Below are 13,708 nucleotides of genomic sequence, written 5' to 3'. Positions count from 1 at the left end.
CCGATTCCAAAAATGAGCTCTCAACCATCATAATAGCCCTATTATGTCATACTTACAGTTAATGTGTTAATCGCCAAGACTGTATATAGAAGGATTGTTTTCGCACTTATCAACAGTAATTATAAAGGCAAAGCAAATATTGGAAATGACAGCTTTAATGCAAATTCTGCTTCGGATCCTGAATTGAAATTATGCCGTAGCAAGAAATCTTTTCCAATTCTCCAGTCAGTCATTTTGATTCACCCATCGGTAGCTCTTCATAAAACACATAGTGTAGTGTGTTAAAAAACAGTAAGTTGTAAGTTTTCATTGAATAGATTTATGATGCAATAAAAAAGCAATTGAGTAAATTATTTTTATTCTCCAGCTTAATGCATACGTTTATTTATTTTATGGAAATGCATAAAATCTGAGTCAGTCAAAAAAGAACTTAAGTGTGGTCCATTTTTCCCTTGTCTGTGTGGTACTTTTTCCGTATTGATACATATATTCATGTCCTGACTCAGCAAAAGTGAAATACGGAGCTACTTCACCTCTGGTTTCTGGCCCCACTCTGCCTGATTCCAGGAAGTGTCAGGAATGTCATACCTAAGACCAGGCCACAGTCAGAACGGCAGAATTTCCGTCTGCTCTCCGAGCCTCCTTTTGTCAACTCATTTGTATACGTAAGTCAAACACAGGTAGAATGATTCTTACTAGCGCTGTTCATAAGTTTTTTAATAATGACCACAGAGCAGAGCCAGGCCTCCTTAGAAAATCACAGCAGTTTTTGGGTGAGAAAGGCCCCTGGCTCATAAAAGAACACACGTGCAAATATTCAAGGAATCCATTGCAATGAATCTTTATTACTATAAGAATTTTAAACTCATTGTGTTGGGGAGAGGCCATGGGGAATGCGGTAGTGCCTGGCCTCACAGGGCCACCACAGTGCCTGAGGGCAGAAGATCAGGCTCCCTGGAGAGACCAGCCCGGAAAGTGTTCAGAGCCAGCTGACCCCAGTGACAGATGGCCGGGATTTGCCGACCCTTGAAAGTTGTATTTGGCATTCCCACTACACACAAATGTGATAATCAGACATAGCAGTCAGAAAATTCTTCTACAAGAGGAAGATGAATCCCACCATACAATGTAATTTTTTAAAGACATTTTTTCTGAAGAATATTTGTCACAATTTCTCAGAATATTACTTTTCTTTATTCATATGCTTAGTAGAACTTAGTAAATATTTGGATGTGGAAAATAATTACCTTAATGCTGATTCTTATCCTAAATGGTAAGACTTAAGATTAACCACATCAATGACCAAAAAAAAAGAAGTGTTTTTTTCTTCACTATAATCAAATCTTTTTAATTTTGCATTTTAATCACGAGCCTTATTAAATAGACATTGATCTTAATGACATAGATTGTTTTAAAAAAAACAAATTAAGCTTTGAAGGACAAAGTTTTGCCACCACTAAGGCTGTTTAATAAAAATTTAATAAAAATTACTCTAGATTACAAAGACGAATCCACAGTCCACACCAGAAAAACAATTTTGGGGTCCACATTTTTTAGCTATGCTTGAAGATTATTTCCTGTGCTGGAATGGTTGGAGTTGAAAACACATGGATCTAGAAATTACGCTAAATGTTTTTCATAAGAAATGTACCATGAAGATGAAAATAGACAATGACCATTAGTATACCTGACTCCAGAGGAAAAGCAGTGCCATCTACCATGTTGCAATGAGTTTACATGACCCAGGAGTTTTTCAACTAAGCCTTGGAATGAAAGGAATCTTCTAGGAGAAGACTTTGTTTTCCATGTTCTCAGAAATCTGTCATCCCCACTTGGTAAACTTCACATTTACAGCTTAGCTGTTACAAATCAATGTGGCTTCTTGTCATTTCAGATTTTTTCCTAACCTGCATTTGAAGTATCTTGTGTTGAATTTTCAAGTCAATGGGTCACTCATATAAACCTTATTATTCTAAGCCTCAAATCTTCGTGTTCTTTATTTAATATAAATGTGTGTAAATGTGTGTGTGTGTAATGCAGAGACAGAGAAAATGATTCACATTTTATGTGATAAATAAAGCTTCTAAGGAAAAAATATTCTAATGCATAAAATTTATTTTAATACATAGAGAATATTCTAATTTATCAGCATCCACTATCATTATTTACCACCCATTTTATTTATTTTAGTATGCTTTTCTGAATCTATAAAACTTTCCTTAAAAACTGTTAAGTCCTTTTTCAAGAGAATGTTACTTTTCTTTGTTGCAGAAGTAACTCTACTGCTCCAAGCATAGTTTTCCTGTGATTCTGTTTCTTTAGGTCTGGGGCTTGGGTGGTGGTTCCTTGTATTGTGTACAAATTTCTAAGAGGAGAAGATGAAATTTTTTTGTATAATTCAGTTAAACTGAAATCAAGGAGTCCAAGGTGTGACTAGACTTCAGAGACGGGTCTAATGCATTTCTTATATGGACACATTCCAGGATCGGGGTCACATCACAGCTGAATAGTCCCATTTACTAGGAATTTTTTTTTCATGTTGAGTTGAATCAATGTTGCACTGGCAATACATAATTTGAATTTTTTTCTAAGATAAAAGACTCTGCAGTTTTTCTGCCATTATTCGTGGAATTCAGCTGAAGTACTACCCTGAGCAACTTCTTTGCTATCTCCTCTCCATCTTGCAGAATAGAAGCTTCCTCTGCTGTGCAGTTCCAGGCCCCTATTCCCGTTTCCACGGAAGTACTTAGGCGTCTTGTAATTAATTATACACTTGCAGAAGTCTTCCTTTCCAGACCGTGAAATCGGAGGACCTGTCTTATTCAGCCTTTAACCTTAGCATCTTGCATCATAACTACCATGTAGCAGATATGCATTAAATATTTGCTTAATTGAATCGATTATCTGCCACATTGCCATGTTGATAAATACCATAGTACGAACAGAGGAGGATTTATTGGGTACTCAGTGTGTGGCCAGGCACTAAGTGTCAAGAACTACAAATGGTCTGAGATTGTTTTCCTACTTGCAGACTAACAAATTAGCTCACCACAGTTACAAAATAATCGCAGAGGGGCTCCTGGGTGGCTCAGTCGATTGAATGACTCTCGATTTCCACTTGGGTTGTGATCTCAGGATCCGGGATCAAGCCCCACATGGGGGTCCTCGCTCAATGGGGAGTCTGCTTGAGATTTTCTCTCTCCTTTTTCCTTCCCCTCTTATCTCTTTCCCTCTAAAGATAAGTAAATAAATTTTTTAAAAAAGATGGCAGAAGAGAATAGACTTCAGGGTCACAGGCGAGGACCTTATTTATTACTCATGGCACAGCAAGCAACTAAGCTTTAGGTTTGCATCTGTTTTCCTTACCATAGGTTTGTGGACTCATAAGGCTGCTGCCCACACAGTGGGTTTAAGTCACAGCTTAGGAACCCCAAGTTTGAGATGCCCCCTATCTTTTTAAAATTTTTATCTTTTAAAGAATTTTTTAAAGATTTTATTTAATTATGTGACAGAGAAAAAGAGATCACAAGTAGGCAGAGAGAGTAGGGAAAGCAAGCTCCCTGCTGAGCAGGGAGCCTGATGCGGGGCTCAAGCCTAGGACCCTGAGATCATGACCTGAGCTGAAGGCAGAGGCTTAACCCACTGAGCCACCCAGGCGCAGCACTCCCCACCCCAACTTTTTAAAGAGTGTTGTAGCAAACATGCCTAAACTTTGTCCTAGAGAGAGATGTTACTTTAAAAGATAACGCCCTGCTCGGATGGGAGACATCTCTATCTCTTAAGCCTGTTTCCTCTACAAACATCCTTAAAAATAGTCCAGAACAAAAGTCAATACAAAACATGCAGAAGACTTATGGAGAATTATTTCCCAGCAAGAGACATTTTATATCCATTGACTCACTTACTCTTTACTTAACTTTATTTTATCCCCCGCACAGAGAAGCTCACTACCGGAATTGCCATGCCACATGGACAGAGAGTGATGACAGTGACTGGATGGTTTCCTTTGCCTGCTGCTTATAACAGGATTCCAGAAAACCTTTTATCTCACCATTTTGATTTAATAAGAGTTTAGTATGTGCCAGGAATTATTTCATGAGGTTGTATTCTCTTTAAAACAACTCTAGCATATAGGAATTACAGGAATAAAATCCGTGCCTACTTCACTAACATGCTGTAAACGGCAGTTGAGTTAGTATCTGAGAGCAATTTTCTTAGTACCTGGCACCTAAGTGCTCAACAAATCATACATACTATTTCATAGATTGTAAGAAGATGCATAACAGATTGTAGACTCTACAAAATTATAAAAGTATAAGTAGCAAAGCTAACATTGAAATACAATGTCTGTGAACAGACATTTCTTCACAGAAGACATCCAGATGACCAACAGAAACATGAAAACGTGCTCCACATCCCTCGGCATCAGGGAAATATACATCAAAACCACAATGAGACACCACCTCACACCAGTCAGAATGGCTAAAATCAACAAGTCAGGAAATGACAGATGCTGGCGAGGATGCGGAGAAAGGGGAACCCTCCTACACTGTTGGTGGGAATGCAAGCTGGTGCAGCCACTCTGGAAAACAGCATGGAGGTTCCTCAAAATGTTGAAAATAGAACTGCCCTATGACCCAGCAATCGCGCTACTGGGTATTTACCCTAAAGATACAAACGTAGTGATCCAAAGGGGCATGTGCACCTGAATGTTTATAGCAGCAATGTCCACAATAGCCAAACTATGGGAAGAACCTAGATGTCCATCAACAGATGAATGGATCAAGAAGATGTGGTATATATACACAATGGAATACTATGCAGCCATCAAAAGAAATGAAATCTTCCCATTTGCGGCAACATGGATGGAACTAGAGCGTATCATGCTCAGCGAAGTAAGTCCATCGGAGGAAGACAATCACCATACGCTCTCCCCGATATGTGGAATTTGAGAAACGAACAGAGGATCACAGGAGAAGTGAGGAAAAAATAAAACAAGGCGAAATCAGGGAGGGAGACAGACCATAAAAGACTCAATCTCGGGAGACAATCAGCGCTGCTGGAGGGGTGGGGGAGGGGGACGCGGTCACCGCGTGACGGGCATGAAGGAGGGCACCTGGTGCGACCAACACCGGGTATTGTGTAAGACCGATGAGTCACGGACCTCTCCGTCTGGAAGTAATAATACGTTATACGTTCATTGATTGAATTTAAATTTTAAAAAGTAAAACACTTTTAAAGAAGAAAGAAATACAGTGTCTGACTGCGGAGTCCGTTGTGTGGCGAGCACAATGTCGCGTCAGTCAAACCTGCTTCTCCGGCCCTGTCTCCCCACGTCCTGCGGCTCCCGCTCCGCTGTCTCCCGTCCTGACGCCTCACCGGCCACCGGACCGCGGACAGTAAGTGTCGCGTCCCTGGGGGCGAGTCTCAGCGCCCCTGAGTGTCTCACGTCCCTGGACATCGCTGCGGGCACAGCGCTGCGGGCACAGCGCCGCGGGCGCCGAAGGCCTCCGAGTCCCCACGTGCCCCGCAGGAAGGCTCTGCGGTGCGGAAACTCGGAAAGTGTGGGCTGCGGCATGCGCGCGGCCGGAAGTCCCGGTACGTGCGGCCGGAAGTCCCGGAACGTGCCGGAAGCGGCCTCTCGGTACCGCCGCCTGATCCGGAATAGAGCCGAGAGAAGCGGAAGTGCTTAGAGCGCGTCACAGCCGAGAGCTGTAAAGAATGTACGTGCGCGCGCGTGCGCGCGCGTGCGCGCGCGTGTGCGCATGCCCGCCCGGCCCAGGGCTCTGTGTACACCGCCGCGGGGTTGAAAGCCGCTTCCGCGCGAGGGTGGTGCCCGCGCCGTCCGCCGACCGCTCCGGGCCCTGCTCCCGACGCAGACTCCGGCCCGTGGCGCGGTCGTGACGCTCCTGCTTCCCTGGGCCCGAGCCCGCGGCGGCCCCTGCTCCGCGGGAAGCCGGCTCCTCCCCCTCCCGCGCCGGCTTCGCTCCTTCTGTCGCTCCGTCTCTCTTTCAAATAACTAACGTCTTTAAAACACGTCTTCTCGCGTGGTGCCCGCTGGTCGGTTGCTCACGCGCCGACTGCGTCTCCCGCCCGCGGCCGTCCGCCGAGGAGCTGCTTCGTGTTCCTCAGCAGCCGGCGAGGCGGGGCGTCGTCCGACGTTCCAGCGTCGACCTGACCTGGACGCCCGCGCGCCTCCGGTGCGACGTTCGGACGCTGCCCCCGTGCAGGAGACGCGGTTATTCCTTTAAAGGCGGAAAGTGCGGCCTGGGACCGTCCGCGGCCGCACGAAGCTTTCTCCGCCGGAAGCGTGGGCGGGGCCTCCTCGCCGCAGTCGGCCTGGGGAGCCGTTGGCTGCGGCCGCCGTCACGACAGGCGCCGTCACGACAGGGCGGATTCGCCGCTTTACGGCTGTGGGGCGCCGCGCGGAAACGCCCTCGCGAGCGTCGGGGTCGGCGGCCGCGTCCCTTCCGTTCCTTCCGGCCCTTCCGGCGGCCGCGCGGGGACCGCTGGCCTTCACGCCTCACCGCGTGAGCGTCACGACCTTCTGTGGCTCGGGCCTCTGCTTGTGTGTCCGCACAGCCGGCCGCGCCGGGCCGGGGGTCGCGCGCCGCCCTCGGTAGGCTCGTGCGCCGGCAGAGCCGCGGGACTGTCCGGCCCCGAGATCCGAAGTACCTTTGCAGTGTCCAAGCCAACGGCGTGGCGAACGCGATCCCAGCTTCGACTTCACTTTCCTCAATGTCGGGGAGGAAGGAGGGAGGGAGGCGGGGGAGCAGGCGCCCGCTGAGCAGGGAGCCCGGTGCAGGGCCGAATCCCAGCACCCCGGGGTCCTGGCCTGACCCGAAGGCAGAGGCCTGACCTACGGAGCCGCGCAGGCGTCCCGCGACTTTAATTGCCCATTGCCATGGAGACTGACATATTCACAGGTTCCGGGATCCTTCAGTGGCCACTACTTGGGCCACCCCACCAGGCAAACAAAAACAGACTATGATCACACACACTGTTCCTTGTAGGGCACTATGAGAAGCGCACCCTGTGAGAAAAAGAGCCCTAAAGATAGAAAGATACTGAAAGCGAATAATGAGATAGAAATAAGGGTAGGTATGGAACTAACACATGACCCCAGTCACTCGCCTTGGGTACAAGTAAAATCATTTTCTGTAATAAAAACTTCTCTCCTAAATGCTAAAATGAACAAGAAGTTCCAAAACTCGGGGCACCTGGGTGGCTCAGTGGGTTAAGCCGCTGCCTTCGGCTCAGGTCATGATCTCAGGGTCCTGGGGTCGAGTCCCGCATCGGGCTCTCTGCTCAGCAGGGAGCCTGCTTCCCCTCTCTCTCTCTGTCTGCCTCTCCATCTACTTGTGATTTCTCTCTATCAAATAAATAAAATCTTTAAAAAAAAAAAAAAAAAGAAGTTCCAAAACTCGTTTTTATTTTACCTCTGCCCAGAATTATTCAAGAACTTTAAGGGTTTACTCAGTTTCATTTTAAAAGGAATATTCTCTCTTCCAACATCCTGGAGGAAAAGGATTGGAAAAATAAATCAGGGGAGGAGAAGCCTTCATTTTAGTTGCCATTTTTGAATTATTGCCAACACAATGGAAAGAAGGTACAAACAAAATAAGAAATATGAAAGCTAAAGAGAAATTTATCCATTAATGAAATTAAAATTATACCTAGTACCAAAAATAAATAAAAATATCAGATATAGTGAGTGTTTCAGGCAAATCATATCCCAATCTGTGGCTAAATGTTAAAAAGTACAAAAAAGAAAATGACCCTCAACTCATTTTATGACATGACAATGACCTTAATGCTACATTTGACTAAGAAAACAAGAAAGCCAGTTTATCTATAAACATACCTTATGTTTTTAAGAATAAAATATTAGCGATCAGAATCATGCAATGGAAAAAAATCTAATGGTCAAGTTTTGTTTCATCTCCAGGATGCAAAAATATATGAATTTCAGAAAATACATAAATGTACTTTTTTTCCTTAACAATTAAGAGGGAAAAATTATGTTTTGAGTCAGAATAAAGGAGTTAGATTAAAATTTTAATAAACTCAAAAAACATGTTTCTTTTCTAAAAGAAACAAGTAAATTTCCTATCAAAAAGGAAATAGGACTTCTTTAATATTATAAAGGGACTTTACAAAAAGCTAGAGCAAATGGAAATTTAATGGAGATTTTTTTTTTTAAATTCTCTTTAAATCAAGAACAAGAAAGGGGTTTCCATTATAGCAACTATGTTTTGGAATTACATGAGGGACAAGGTGAAGCAAGAATTAAGATTAGGCACAGAGAAAGTAAATTAATTCTCTTAACAGAGTTTTTCTTTTATCAAGACTTTATCTTTTTTTAAGACTTTATTTTTTGAAGAAGTTTAAGGTTCACAGTTAAATTGAAAAGAACTTACAGAGATTTCTCACACACCCCCTGCTCCACATTTGTTAAAATTGACGGACCTACACTGACACATCACAAGCACCCAAAGTCCATAGTTTAAGTCACAATATACTCCCGGTTCTGTACATTCTAGGGGTTTGGACAGATGTGTAACGGTGTGCATCCGTCATCATGGCCTCATGAAGAACAGTTTCATTGCCTGAAAAATGCTCGCTCTCACCTATGTTTCCTTCCCTGACTTTAATCCTTGGAAGCCACTAACTTTCTTTTTCCCTATAGTTTTGCCTTTTCCCAAATGTCATGTAGAATTACACAGCATGTAGCCTTTTCAGATTAGATCGTTTCACTTAGTGATACACATTCAAGTTTCCTCCATGTCTTTTCTTGGTTTGACGGCTCAGTTTTTCAGTGCTAGAAAATGCTCCTTGGTCTAGACATACCACAGACTATTCATCCTTTCTCCTACCAGAGGACCTGTTAGTTGCTTCTTAGTTTTAGCCATTATGAGTAAAGCTGCTATAAACATCCGTGTGCAGGTTTTGGTGTGAAGGTAAGTTTTAATCATTTTAGGTAAACGCCAACAAGCATTGTTTCTGGATTACATAGTAAGAAATGCTTAGTTTTGTAAGAAACCAACAAACGGTCTCTGCATTCCCACGGCAGGGTATGGGAGCTGCTGTTGCCCCTCGTCCTCACTAGTGTGTGATGTTGTAAGTGTTCCAGAGCTGGGCTATTCTAACAGTACGTAGTGGCATCGCATTATTGTTCATCTGCATTTCCCACTGACACATGATGTGAAGCATCTTTTCATCCCGTTATTCACAATCTGTGTATCTACTTCGGCAATGGGTCTGTTAAGATCTTTGGACCATATTTTAATTTGATTGTTTTCTTGTTATAGGGTTTTAAGAGGTCTTTGTATATTTTGGACAACAATCCTTTATCAGATGTGTCTTTAGCAAATATGTTTTCCCACTTTGTGGTACCTCATTCTCTTGACATTGACCTTCACAAAGCAGAAGATTTAACTGTGTGGAAGTTCTGCTTATCAATGATTTTTTCATAGACCATGTCTTTCTAAAAAGTCACCACCATATTAAAGCCATCTAAGGTTTACTCCTGTGTTACCTTCCAGTCTTGTACTTGTGCATTTTATTCTTCGGTCTGTGACCCGTACGATCCATACGGGGCTGAGTTTTGTGAAAACTGTGATGTCTGTTCATTTCTTCTTCCTTTTTCTTTCTTCCTTTCTTTTTTTTTTTTTTGCAGGTAAATGTCCAGTTGTTCCAGCACCATTTGCTGAAAATACTATTTTTGCTTCATTGTATTACATTTGCTCCTTTGTCAAAGAACAATTAACTGTCTTTGTAGGGGCCATTTCTGGCCTCTCTACTTTGTACTGTTGGTCTGTTTTCCAAGACCACACTATCTTGATTACTGTGAATTACATTAAGTCTTAAAGCTGGATCATGTAAGTCTTCCATATCGGTTCTTCTCCTTCAAGATTTTGTTGCTTATGAACGTTAAGTATGATGTTGTCTAAGTGTTAATATAATGTTAGCTGTAGGTTTCTTGTATATATTCATTACAAGTTGAGAAAGTTCCATCTATTTCTAATTTAGTGAGACTTATTGTCATGAATGCATGTTAGGCTTTGTCAAATGCTTTTTCTGCATCTATTAATACAAGTAGATGATTCTTTGGTTTTGGCCTATTCATGTGATGGATTACATTAACTGACCTTTGACTATTAAACCAGCCTTGTATGAATGGGATGAATTGCATTTGGTCATGGTGTACAATTCTTTTAAACATTATTAGATTTTATTTGTTAATATTTTCTTGAGGATTTTTGCATCTATATTCCTGAGAGATATACTCTATAGTTTTATTTTCCTGTAATTTCTACATAGTTTTGGTATTAGGGTAATGTTGGCCTCATAGAATGAGTTGAGAAGTATACTCTCTGCTTCTAATTTCCAGTAGAAATTATAAAGAACTGGTATTATTTCTACTTTAATGTTTTAGATTCCCAGTCTGAGAATTCCAAGATTCCTCCCATGTCTGGGTCTGATGCTTGCTCTGTCTCTTCAGATGTGTTTTTTGTCTTTTGATGTACCTTGAATTTTGTCTTGACAGCAGGTCATGTTGTACTAGATAAAGGGAACTGCTGTAAATAGGCCTTTAGTAATATGGTAAGGTGTGGGAGGAGAAGCATTCTCTCCTGCTATGCTCAGGTCTTGGCCTTTTAATGATCCTATGCCCTTGTACTGTGAACTTCATAAAAGTCTCTCAGTCTCCCCTCACCTCCATCTCCTTAGGTGGAACAAAATATCTTTACTAGGCTGGAGTGGGCGTTCCCCTTCCTGTAGGTCAGATTCCAAAAATAGCCTAGCAGTTTCAGCTCTGGTTAAGCAGTTTTCCCTTAGGACAGACTGTTAAGAATAGAATACTCCAGTTTATTTCAAAATGCTTCCTTTCCCCTTCCCCTGCAGTACCCAGGAGGGGATTTCTGTCTCCTATTTATTGTAGAAACCTGGCTGAGATCCTGGTGGTAAATCTCACAATATTGTGACCACCCTTCTCCATGACTGGGTCCCTCTGAAGCTTTTCTCTCTCGAAGCTGTCCACATAGAGCCACCAAAGATTCACTAATTACAGTCCAGGTTTTCTTCTCCCGTCACTGGTCTCTGTGGTAAATTCAGCTGGTGAGTCTCTGGTCTGATAAGCCGAGATGGGCTGTCTGCATCTTCAGCCCTGGGGTTTGTCTTGGATCCTCCCCTCTACTAAAGATCGAGGAAGAGTTGTTGGTTTTTCAATCTGTTCAGCTTTCTACTTGTTAGGACAGAGTGGTAACTTCCAAGCTCCTTACATGCAGAACCAGAACAGAGATTCATTACAAAGAAAATTCAAGAAAACATAAAAAGCATTACAATCACTCTATAGTAACCTTCTTAATAATAAAACCTCCCTTGACCAATCTAGGCACCCCCTCCAGACATACTTCACATCATCATTTTTTGTCTTGCTGTATTTCATTTCTCTTTAGCATGTATCACTACTTAATGTTCTGTATGTTTCATTCATATATTTTGTTTGTTACAACCACTAGAATATTAAGCTCCATAAAAGCAATGGTTTTTCTCTGATTTTCCTCATGCTGTACTCCCAGTATCTGTTACACTGCCTGGAACAGAGTAGGTATTCCATGTGGATTTGTTGAATGAATGAATGAATAAATAAATGAAAGAACTCATAGAATGATTCAACAAGGTTACTATAAAAATGAATTGTGTTCTATATGCCACTGACAAACATTTAGGAGAGCAATTTTTGAAAATACATTTACACTAGCAACAAACACGATGAGCTACTTAAAATCATGTTAAACAAAAAATAGATCTAAGTAAATTTCTTTATTTATATGTTAATTAGGGACTGTTAACAAGAAAACCACAGGCCAAAAAAAGAGAGAAAAAAATAGTATCCATTAGGTTAAAGTCCCAAGTCATTAAACCAAGACCGAATACCTAACCTAACTGCAGTTTCAAGCCCTTGGGAATGTAGCCATTAACCAATCAGCACGGCGTTTCTGGTCAATAGTAGAAGTTTTCTGATAGACCTCTTGTGCTCCCCTTCGGAGGGCAACCTTGGCTAAAGAATGCATTTCTTGCTAATAAATCCCTGGTGTTTGTTTTTTTTTTTTTTTTTTTTTTTTGCCTCCTCTCTGCCTTTCAAAGCCTTTATTTTGCTCAGAAAAGAAACTGAGTGGAGCTTTGCAATTTATGAGTCATTTAATAAAGCCAATTAGATTTTCAAATGTACTTGGTTCAATTTTGTTTTTCAGCAATACTAATCAGTGTCATATAGGAATCCATTCAACTCATGAATCCATAGATTTAGTGTATATCTAACCAAAATCTCAACAGCGCTTTCAATAAGAAATGATCTAAAATATATTGAACAGCAGAAAAACCATGAAAAACAAAGACAAAGTTTGAGAAGAGCAAAAAGTGGAAGAATGAACTCAACCAAAAAATAAGGTTATTTTAAACCTTAGTATTTGAGATTGTGTGGTTTTTATTGCAGAGTTAGACAAATAATGAAACAGGATAAAGATACTTGGTAAATAGAATTTCAGTAAAAGTAAAAAGATGGATAATTTTATAAACTATGCTAGAAAAATTGGTAATCTGTATGGAACAAAATAATCCTCTATTTCTGTATCTTACTAAACAGTCACATATCAGGTGAGTAAATACCTTAAGATAAAGAACAACTTGTATCATGTCTAGAAGTAAGGGTAATTCCCTGTATTTATGACCTAGATAAAAATGAATTTATTAAACAGACATGAAATGCATAATCTCTAGAAAAATTTATAACTTGAACTACACTGATATTTAAAATGTTAATGCAATAGATAATTTCATAAAATGTGAAAAGTCTAGCCATTATTAATATTCAGAAATATTAAGGTCACCTACAAATCAAAAAGATAAAGAAAAGCACTCTAATTAAAACTAAAGCAACAACAACAATGGCTAGGAACCGGCCAGCCACAGAAGGAGAAACTGAAATAGTCAATAAACAGAAACAGCTGTTCATCTCTCTAGTAATTAACAAATTAAAAAATAAGACCCCAATAAGATGCCATTTCACAGTCAACAATTGGGAAATATTTTCTAAATGCCTAGTATTGGGGAGGAAGCAGAGATATAAATTTGTAAAATTTCTTCTAGAAAGTAATTTTTCAGGGAGGATCTTGTAAAGTTAGCAATATATTGTAAAATGAGAGGTTTATGCGACCTAAGACAGAGCATGCTCACTCCTAGGGATAGATCCTAGAGAAACTTGCTCATTTATGTACAAGAAACCTGTAGAGTAAAAATTTTAAAAATCATCTTATAATAACAATAGGTAACATTATTATGCAGCATCTTACTCTACTAAATAATTTATCTTTTTTTTTATCTCTTTTTAGGTTTCACAAAAACCTTCTGAGGTAGATGCCAATTGAATCTACATACAAAGAGTAAGGAGTTCATCAAGTTCCTATAGCTGATAAATGGTGGAACAAGGATTTTCAAAGAGCTACTCCAGGGACACCTGGTTGGTTCAGATGGTTGAACATCTGCCTTTGGCTCAGGTCATGATCTCTAGGTCCTAGGATCGAGTCCCACATCAGTCTCCCAGCTCAGCAGGAGATCTGCTTCTCCCTCTGCCTCAAACCCTACTCGTGCTTTCTCTCTCTCTCTCAAATGAATTAATAAAATTTAAAAAACAAAAAACAAACAA

Source organism: Mustela lutreola, chromosome 3 (assembly GCF_030435805.1).
Source record: "Mustela lutreola isolate mMusLut2 chromosome 3, mMusLut2.pri, whole genome shotgun sequence".
In the NCBI taxonomy this organism is placed as follows: domain Eukaryota; kingdom Metazoa; phylum Chordata; class Mammalia; order Carnivora; family Mustelidae; genus Mustela; species Mustela lutreola.
Note: the sequence above shows the minus strand (reverse complement) of the source record.